At 44.2% G+C, this 11,090-nt stretch overlaps 1 long non-coding RNA gene across 1 annotated transcript in view; it reads right to left on the bottom strand.

Moving 5' to 3' along the window:
- The window catches only part of LOC144697374 (uncharacterized), a 232,790-nt gene that overhangs the window by 110,918 nt on the left and 110,782 nt on the right, over positions 1 to 11,090 (bottom strand). The gene's annotated exons all lie outside the window — the stretch shown is intronic.

Genomic DNA, 11,090 nt, shown 5'->3' on the forward strand with positions numbered 1-11,090 from the left:
GAGTAGGCCATTCAGCCCTTTGAGCCTGCTCCACCATTCAATATGATCATGGTTGTTCCTCTATCTCAACGCCATATTCCTGCTTTCTCTCTATACCCCCTGATGCCCCTAATATCAAAAAAATGATCAATTTCTTCCTTGGCTATACTCAGTGACCCGGCCTCCACAGGCTTCTGTGGTAGAGAATTCCACAGGTTGACCGCCCTCCGAGTGAAGAAATTTTTCCTCATCTCAGGGAAGGGAACCTGCTACGTGGTCTATGCACACTCAAGACTCTGTCCACAAATTTCAAAATTGTGCCTGAACACTGAGGACTGGGTTATTTATATGTATCAGGAACAGCGCGGGTCCGAACACTGACTCCTGGGAAACTCCGCTCTTAACCTTCCTCCAGTCTGAATAACATCCATTAACCACTACTCCCTGTTTCCTGTCACTTAGCCAATTTCGTATCCATGTTGCTGCTGTCCCTTTTATCCCATGAGCTATAATCTTTGCTCACAAGTTTGTTGCATGGTACTTTATCTAATGCCATTTGGAAGTCCATGTAACACAACATTAACAGCATTACCCTGAACAACACTTTCTGTTACCTCATCAAAAACCTAAAGCAACTTAGTTAAACGTGATTTTCCCTTAACAAATAACTGCTGGCTTTCCTTAATTAACCCACATTTTCTCAAGTGACTATTAAGTTTGTCCTGAATGACCATTTCTGGAAGCTTCCCCAGCACCGAGATTAAACTGACTGGTCTGTAGTTGCTGGGCTTCTCTTTACACCTTTTTTGAACAAAGGTGTAACATTTGCAATTCTCCAGTCCCTGTGTCAGCAACTCTGAATCTCAGGAAGACTGGAAAATTATGGCTAGCGCTTCCACAATTTCCACTCTCATTTCCCCTCAGTATCCTTGGATGCATCTCATCCAGTCCTGGGGCTTTGTCAACTTTGTCAGACAGACTATCCAATATCTCCTCCTTATCAGTTTTAAACCCCACAAGGGTCTGAACTATCTCCGCTTTCACAATCACCTGTGCAGCATATTTTCCCTTGGTAAAGGCAGATGCAAAATATTCATTTAGTACCTCATCCATGCTCCCTGCCTCCATGCATAAATCACCTCTTTGGTTCCTAATTGCCTCCACTCCTCCTTTCACCACCCTTTTACTATTTACATGCCCACGGAAGACTTATTGATTTATTTTCATGTTTGCTTTCAGTCTCTTTTTATGCTCTCTTGGCTTTTCTTATTTGGTTTTCCAAATCCCTCTGAACCTTCTCTATTCAGCCTGGTTCTTGGTTTTATTATCCAGCTGACACGTGTCATAAGCACACTTTTTCTCAATCTCTATCTCATTTCTCATTGAGAGAGCTGTGGATTAATTTACCCTACCTTTCCCCTTCATGGGAATATATCTTTACTGTGTCAGAACTCTCTCTTCTTTAAAGGCAGTCCATTGCTCAGTTACAGTTTCACCTGCCAACCTTTGATTCATAAGACCATAAGATGTAGGAGCAGAAGTACGCCATTCAATGAGGTCATGGCTGATCTGATAATCCTCAACTTCACTTTCCTGCATTACCCTTGATTCCCTTACAGGTTAAAAATCTGTCTATCTCAGCCTTGAATATACTTAACGACCAAACCTCTACAGCCCTCTGCAGTAACGAATTCCACAGATTCACTACCCTCTGAGAGAAGAAATTCTTCCTCATCCCTGTCTTAAATGGACGACCCTTTACTCTGAGATTATGCCCCCTGGTCCTAGACTCTCCCACTCAGCATCTACCCTGTCAAGACCCCTAAGAATCTTATATGTTTCAATAAGATTGCCTCTCACACTTCTAAATTCCAATGAGTACAGGCCCAGCCTACTCAACCTCTCCTCATAAGAAAATCCCTCCATACCCGGGATCAACCTCGAGAGCCTTCTCTGGACTGCCTCCAATTCCAGCATATCTTTGCTGAGAGAAGGGGACCAAAACTGTTCACAGTATTCTAGTTGTGGTCCAACCAGTGCCTTGTATAGTTTTAGCAAGGCTTCCCTATTTTTAAACTCCATTCCCTTTGAAATTCCAACTTACCTGGGTCAGATCCATTCTTACCCCATTAAAGTTGGCTTTCCCCCAGTTAATTATTCTTACCTTTACTTGAAATCTTTGCACACAGGTAGGACAGATAAGTTGTTTACCTTCCACATTAAAAGTTTGATGATATTCAGGTCCTGACGAATCAAATGACTCTGTCAGATCTTGATGTGATGTTTGGTTTGAGTTTCCCGTCCGTCAATCCTCTACCTCTAATACCCTGGAATAGAAATTTCCAAAATCCATGACTGTCAGTCCAGGATAGACATTCAGAGGAAAAATACATTTCTCTTGGTTTGAGTTTGGTGTGTGTAAATCCTCCCTCCCCTTTTAACCCCCTGTAAAAAGAGTTTGCAATATCCATCCCTGTCAGTCCAGGATAGACACTCACAATATTCTCTCCTCCTGCTGACAGGGAAAGGGATGAACGCACATGTGGGGGGCATTTTAGTGATAGTGACCACAACATGGTACAATTTAAGCTTGTTTTGGACAAAGAAATAGACAAGTTGCAAAAAAAATGTTTTGGATTGGGGAGTGCAGATTTTCGTAAAATAAGGCAGAATCTGGCCCAGGTAGACAAGGAACAGCTACTTGTGGGGAAATCTACAAAAGAGCAGGAGAGGGCATTCAAAAAGGAAATGGGAAGGGTACAGGCTCAACATGTTCCCTCTAGGGTGATAGGAAGGGGTAACAAGACGAGAAAACCATGGATGACCAGAGATATTCAAGATATGATGAGAAGGAAAAGAGACTTTTAGCAGGTACAAGGGGAGAAAATCAGCCGAGGCATTAGTGGAATACAAAAAGTGCAGGGTGGAGCTTAATCACAGAATGACAGAGTGCAGAAGAGGCCCTTCAGCTCATCGAGTCTGCACTAACACGTGAGAAACACCTGACCTACCTACCTAATCTCATTTACCAGCACTTGGCCAATAGCCTTGAATGTTATGATGTACCAAGTGCTCATTCAGGTACTTTTTAAAGGATGTGAGGCAACATGCCTCCACCACCCTCCCAGGCAGTGCATTCCAGACCGTCACTCTGGCTCCACCCATAGATTTCCCCCTTGGTCCCTAATGGGTCCTACTGTTTTCCTGGTTATCCTCTTCCTATTGATATACTTCTGGAATATCTTGGGATTTTCCCTGCTTTTCCAGCCAGAGCTTTCTCATACTCCCTGTTTGCTCTCTTAATTGCTTTGGGAGTATCTTGGGCTACAGGAAGATATAGACGGGATGATCAAATGGGCAGATAAGTGGCAGATGGAATTTAACCCTGAAAAATGTGAGGTGATACACTTTGGAAGGAGTAATTTGACAAGGAAGTATTCAATTAACGGCATGACACTAGGAAGTTCTGAGGAACAAAGGGACCTTGGCATGTGTGTCCATAGATCTCTGAAGGCGGAGGGGCATGTCAGTGGGGTGGTAAAAAAGGCAGATGGAGCATTTGCCTTTATCAATCAGGGCATAGATTACAAAAGTAGGGAGGTCATGTTGGAGTTGTATAGAACCTTGGTGAGGCCACAGCTGGAGTAGTGTGTGCAGTTCTAGTCGCCACATTATAGGAAGGATGTGATTGCACTGGAGATTCATCAGGATGTTGCCTGGGATGAAACATTTAAGTTATCAAGAGAGGTTGGATAGACTTGGGTTGTTTTTGTTGGAGCAGAGAAGACTGAGGGGTGACCTGATTGAGGTGTAGAAGATTATGAGGGGCACGGACAGGGTGTATAGGGAGCAGCTGTTTCCCTTAATTGAAGGGTCAGTCACGAAGGGATACAAGTTCAAGGTGAGGAGCAGGAGGTTTAGTGGGGATGTGAGGAAAAACGTTTTTACCCAGAGGGTGGTGATGGTCTGGAATGTGCTGCCTGGGAGGGTGGTGGAGGCGGGTTGCCTCACATCCTTTAAAAGCTGGAAATCTCTTCATGGCCTCCACCTGTCACTGGCCCCCTATCGAGCTCTCCTGTCCCACCCCCTTCTACCAGCTTATATTTCACCTCATTTCTATAAGTCTTAGTTCTGATGAAGGGTCATATGGACTCGAAACGCAGATGCTGTCAGACCTGCTGAGTTTTTCCAGGTATTTTTGTTTTTGTTCTAGATTTCCAGCATCCGCAGTATTTTGCTTTTATCCTTTAAAAAGTACCTGGGTGAGCACTTGACACGTCATAACATTCAAGGCTATGGGCCAAGTGCTGGTAAATGGGATTAGATAGGTAGGTAGGGCAGGTGCTTCTCACGTGTCGGTGCAGACTCGATGGACCGAAGGGCCTCTTCTGCTCTGTGTGATTCTGAGTCCAGTTGCACGTTTCCCACTAGAAAGATGGCGGCGGCGCATGCGCCCTGCTGCACATTGTCCCCTATACAAATGGCGGCTGTTTACTTGGGCCTCTCTCCGAAGGTAAAGCGGGCCCCACCTGCCGCCGCCTCGTTCGATGCAACCGCAGGACTGGTAGCTTCTTATGCACGGCTTCAGACCTCTACTGGGTGTTTATGAAGATCTCCGCCGCTTCCATTCCTCCCCACTCACCGGCTCCCTTCACTCGCCTGTTCTCGATATTTCTCAGTCCTTCGGTCAGCTCCGGACTCTCTGAACTGCGCATGCTCCGGTTTGAGCTCACAATGCGCATGTTCCTGTCGCTGCCCGGTACTGCGCCTGCGCAAGGAGCTCCTCTAAATCCTGGCCGAGCCGGCGACGCCCACATCCGGTGAATGAATAAAAAGAATAGGGTCCATTCCGCCCCGCGGCGAATTCTGGGTAAAATGCTGCCATTGAACCCTGATTGTGTTCAACAGAAAATTGTTTTGTGATCCGATGCTGATTCGAGCCACAGGGCCAAGGTATAAAATTATCACAAAAGAAAAATTCTGCGGATGCCGAAAATCTGAAACAAAAACAGAAAATGCTGGAAAAACTCAGCAGTTCTGACAGCATCTGTGGATAGAGAAACATACTTGATGTTTTGAGTCCGTATGACTCTTCTTCAGAGCTGACTCTTCTTCAGCCTCTCTCAAATGTAACTGTGTTGCTGTGTCAGCAAATGGGGATGACCGAGTGAATCACTTCTTCCGAAGAAGAGTTATATGGACTCGAAACATTAACTCTGTTTCTCTCTCCACAGATGCTGCCAGACCTGCTGAGTTTTTCTAGCATTTTATGTTTTTATTTCAGATTTCCAGCATCCGCAGTATGTGGCTTTTATATGAGTCTTTTCCACATTGAGCTGGTGAATGACCTTTTGATGATTTTACCCATGAGTTTCCAGTTCAAACTGGGATCTCAAATCCTTCTGATAACCACAGAAACACAGAATTGTTATGGCACAGAGGGAGGCCCAATGTGCCTGTACTGGCTCTCCAAATGAGCATTATGACTTAGTGCCGCTCTATGCCTTTTCCCTGTAGCCTTGCACAATGTTTCTATTCAGATAATCGCCCATTACCCTCTTGAATGCCTCAATTGAGCCTGCCTCCACCACACTTCCAGGCAGTACATTCCAGACTCGAACCACTCGCTGAGTGAAAAAGTTTTTTTCTCACATCACATTTGCTTCTTTTGTAAACCACCTTAAATCAGTGCCCTCTTGTTCTCTATCCTTTTATGAGCAGGAACAGTTTATCCCTATATAGTCTATCCAGCCCCCTCATGATTTTGAACATCTCTATCAAATCTCCTTTTAGCCTTCTCCTCTCCAAGGAGAACAGCCCCAACCTCTCCAATCTATATCCATAACTGAAGTTTCTCATCCCTGGAACCATTCTTGTAAACCTCTTCTTCACTCTCTCTCAAATGCATTCACATCCTTCCTATACTGTGGCACTCGGAACTGTACACAATACTCTAGATGAGGTCTAACTAGTGTCTTATATAAGTTCAGCATAATCTCATTGCTCTTGTACTCTATGCCCCTATTTAAAAAACCCAGAATACTGTATGCTTTATTAATGGCTATCTTCACCAGTCCTGCCACCTTTAGACCATAAGACATAGGAGCAGAAATTAGGCCATTCGGCCCATCGAGTCTGCTCCACCATTCAATCATGGCTGATAAGTTTCTCAACCCCATTCTCCCGCCTTCTCCCCATAACCTTTGATCCCCTTACCAATCAAGAACCTATCTATCTCGCTCTTAAATACACTCAATGACCTGGCCTCCACAGCCTTCTGTGGCAATGAATTCCATAGATTCACCACTCTCTGGCTAAAGAAGTTTCTCCTCATCTCTGTTCTAAAAGGTCTTCCCTTTATTCTGTGGCTGTGCCCTCGGGTCCTAGCCTCTCCTACTAATGGAAACATCTTCCCCACGTCCACTCTATCCAGGCCTTTCAGTATTCTGTAAGTTTCAGTCAGATCCCTCCTCATGCTTCTAAATCCCATCGAGTATAGAGCCAGAGTCCTCAAACGTTCCTCATATGTTAAGCCTTTCATTCCTGGGATCATTCTCGTGAACCTCCTCTTGACCCTCTCCAGGGCCAGCACATCCTTCCTGAGATATGGGGCCCAAAATTGCTCACAATATTCTAAATGTGGTCTGACCAGAGCCTTATAAAGCCTCAGCAGCACATCCCTGCTTTTATATTCTAGTCCCCTCGAAATAAATGCCAACATTGCATTTGCCTTCCTAACTATCGACTCAACCTGCAAGTTAACCTTAAGAGAATCCTGGACTAGGACTCCCAAGTCCCTTTGCACTCCAGATTTCTGAATTCTCTTCCCATTTAGAAAATAGTCTATGCCTCTATTCTTCCTACCAAAGTGCATGACCTCACACTTCCCCATGTTGTATTCCATCTGCCACTTCTTTGCCCATTCTCCTAACCTGTCTAAATCCTTCTGCAGCCTCCCTGCCTTCTCAATACTACCTGTCCCTCCACCTATCTTGTATCATCTGCAAACTTAGCCAGAATGCCCTCAGTTCCTTCATCTAGATCATTAATGTATAAAGTGAAAAGTTGTGGTCCCAACACTGGCTCTTGCAGAACTCCACTAGTCACTGGCCGCCATCCTGAGAAGGATCCCCTTATCCCCACTCTCTGCCTCCTGCCAGACAGCCAATCTTCTATCCATGCTAGTACCTTGCCTCTAACACCATGGGCTCTTATCTTACTGATCAGCCTCCTGTGCGGCGCCTTGTTACATTAGCGATTTTCCAGTCCTCTGGGACTCTCCCTGACTCCAGTGATTCCTGAAAGATCACCACTAATGCTTCCACCATCTCTTCAGTTATCTCCTTCAGAACTCTGGGGTGTAATCCATCTGGTCCAGGTAATTTATCCACCTTCAGACCTTTCAGTTTTCCTAGCACCTTCTCCTTGGTAATGGCCATCATACTCACTTCTGCCCCCCGACGCTCTTGAATTTTGGGGATGTTACTCGTGTCTTCCTCCGTGAAGACTGACGCAAAGTACCTATTCAGTTCCTCCGCCATTTCTTTGTTCCCCATTATTACTTCTCCAGCATCATTTTCCAGCAGCCCAATGTCCACTTTTGCCTCTCTCTTACCCTTTATATATCTAAAAAAAACTTGCAATCTTCTTTTATATTACTGGCTAGTTTACCCTCATATTTAATCTTCTCCCTCCTTATTTCTTTTTTAGTTGTCCTCTGTTGGTTTTTGTAGGCTTCCCAATCCCCTGGCTTCCCACTGCTCTTCACCTCATTGTACGCTTTCTCTTTAGCTTTTATGCTGTCCCTGACTTCCCTTGTCAGCCATGGTTGCCTCATATTCCCTTTAGTATGCTTTTTCTTCCTAGGGATGAATTTTTGCTATGTATCCCAAATTACTTTAATGATCTATGCACATATGAATCCAAGCCCCTCTGCTCCTGCACCTCCAATTGTACCCCTTATCTTACATTGTCTCTCCATGTTCTTCCTATCAAAATGCATCATCTCACATTTCTCTACATTGAACTTCATCTGCCATCTGTCTGCCTACTCCACCACCTTGTCCATGTCCTTTTGAAGATCTATACTCACAGTTTACAGCACTTCCAAGTTTAGTATCATCCGCAAGCTTTGAAATTTTCCCCTGCACACTAAGATCTAGATCATTAATATTGGTCACAAAAAGCAAGGGTCTCAATACCGACCTCTGGGGAACTCCACTAGAAACCTTCCTCCAGCCAGAAAAATATCCATTGACCATTACTCTCTGTTTCCTATTACTCAGCCAATTCTGTATTCACGTTGCTATTGTCCCTTTTATTCCATCAGCTATAACATTTTTCACGTCTGTTGTGCAGCACTGTATTGAATGCCTTTTGAAAGTCCATAAACACATCAAAAGCATTACCCTCCATCAACCCTCTCTGTTACCTCTTCAAAGAACTTCAGCAAGTTAGTTAAACACGATTTGAGGAACGTTTGAGGACTCTGGGTCTATACTCAATGGAGTTTAGAAGGAGAGGGTGGATCTGATTGAAACTTACAGAATACTGAAAGGCCTGGATAGAGTGGACGTGGGGAAGATGTTTCCATTAGTAGGAGAGACTAGGACCCGAGGGCACAGCCTCAGAGTAAAGGGAAGACCTTTTAGAACAGAGATGAGGAGAAACTTCTTTAGCCAGAGAGTGGTGAATCTATGGAATTCATTGCCACAGAAGACTGTGGAGGCCAGGTCATTGAGTGTATTTAAGAGTGAGATAGATAGGTTCTTGATTAGTAAGGGGATCAAAGGTTACAGGGAGAAGGCGGGAGAATGGGGTTGAGAAACGTATCAGCCATGATTGAATGGCGGAGCAGACTCGATGGGCCGAATGGCCTAATTTCTGCTCCTATGTCTTATGGTCTTATGGATTTCCCCTTTAGAAAAAAGCAAAATACTGCAGATGCTGGAAATCTGAAACAAAAACAAAAATTGCTGGAAAAACTCACCAGGTCTGACAGCATCTGTGGAGAGGAAGACAGAGTTAATGTTTCGAGCCCGTTACAGCCTCCCAGACTTAACATTGAGTTCAACAACTTCAGATCATGAACTCCTTCCTCCATCCTCATCCCTTTTTGATCCCCTTTTTTCTAAGAATTATTATACATTTTTTATATATATTTTTTTTTTCTTTTCCCACCTATTTCTATTATTATTTCAAAAATTTATTTCCATTTATTGCTTTATCCCCACCTTTTCGCCTATTTTGATCCCCTCCCCCCACCCCACCCCCACTAGGGCCATCTGTCACTTGCTCATCCTGCTTTTTAACCTTAATGTCACCATTAGCACATCCTTTAGCTAATATCACCACCGTCAACATCCCTTTGACCTTTTGTCTATGATATCTTTGGCAATCTCTCCTTTGCCTCCACCTATCACTAGCCCTCTATCCAGCTCCACCTGTCCAACCCCCCATTAAACAGCTTATATTTCACCATATTTTTATTTCTCTTTAGTTCTGATGAAGAGTCATACGGACTTGAAACATTAACACTGTCTTCCTCTCCACAGATGCTGTCAGACCTGCTGAGTCTTTCCAGCAATTCTTGGTTTTGTTCCCCATTAGAAATCCTTGCTGGCTCTTCCTAATCAACCCACATTCTTCCATGTGACGACTAATTCTATCCCGAATAATTTTCCCTAGAAGCTTCCCCACCAAAGAAGTTAAACTGACTGGTCTGTAAATGTTGGGCTTATCCTTACAACCTTTTTTGAACAAGGGCGTAATGTTTGCAATTCTCCAGTCCTCTGGCACCTCCCCTGAGTCAAGGGAAGACTGAACGATTATGACCAGTGCCCCTGCAATTTCTACTCTTACTTCCTTCAATATCCTTGGATGCATCTCATCCAGTCCCAGCGCCTTGTCAACTTTAAGTACCAACAGTTCAACCAACACTTCCCCCTTATCAATTTTGTACCCTTCCAGCGACAGAGGTTCCTCCTCTATCACCGTGGTCTGGGTAGCATCTGCTTCCTTGGTAAAGACAGATGCAAAATATTCATTTAACACCACAGCTATGCCCCCACCTCCATGTGTAATCCCTTCTTTTGGTCCCTAATCGACATTACTCCTCCTTTTACCATCCTTTTATGTGCCTATAGAAGACTTTGGCATTCCCCTTTATGTTGGCTACCAGTTTCTTTCTCATGATCCCTCTTTGCTTCTCTTATTTGCATTTTCACCTCCCCTCTGAACGTTCTGCAGTCCGACTGGTTCCCAATTGTATTTTCTACCTGACACCTGTCATCAGATAATTTCTATCTCATTTTTCATCCATGGAGCTCTGCATTGCCCTATCTTTCCCTTTTGAGGGAATATACCTTGACTCTGCCCGAACCATTTCTTCTTTGAAGGTAGCCCACTGTTCAGCTACATCTTTCCACCAACCTTTGGTTCCAGTATATCTGGCCCATTTCTGTTCTTGCTCCATTGAAGTCAGCCCTCCCCCAGTTAATTATTCTTACTCTGGATTGCACATTGTCCTTTTCTAGCATCATCCTAAACCTTATGATAGAATGATCACTGTCTCCTAAATATTCCCCCACTGATACTTGATCTACTTGGCTCACATCGTTTCCAAGAACCAGGTCTGACAGTGCATCCTTTCTTGTTGGATTGGACACATGCTGCTGTAGAAAATTCGCCTGAACACACCCTAGGAACTCATGCCCCTCTCTACCCTTTACACTATCACTATCCCAGTCTATATTCAGGAAATTAAAGTTCGCCATTATAGCTACTCTATAATGTTTGCAACTCTCTACTATTTTCCTGCAGATTTATTCCTCTACATCGTTCCTACTAGTTGGCGGTTTATAGATTACACTGAGCAAAGTAATTGCACCCTTTTTGTTCCTTAGCATTAGTCAAATTGATTCTGTCCTTGAACTCTCTGGACATCCTCTTTCTCCAGCACTGCAATGCTTTCCTTAACCAATACAGCCACCCCTCCTCCTTTTCTTCCTGCCCTATGTTGTACCCAGGAATATTTAACACCCAGTGCTCCCCTTCCCTGAGCCAGGTCTCTGTCATCACCACAGCGTAATATTTCCACATGGCAATCTGCG

Source organism: Cetorhinus maximus, chromosome 23, assembly GCF_964194155.1.
Source record: "Cetorhinus maximus chromosome 23, sCetMax3.hap1.1, whole genome shotgun sequence".
In the NCBI taxonomy this organism is placed as follows: Eukaryota; Metazoa; Chordata; class Chondrichthyes; order Lamniformes; family Cetorhinidae; genus Cetorhinus; species Cetorhinus maximus.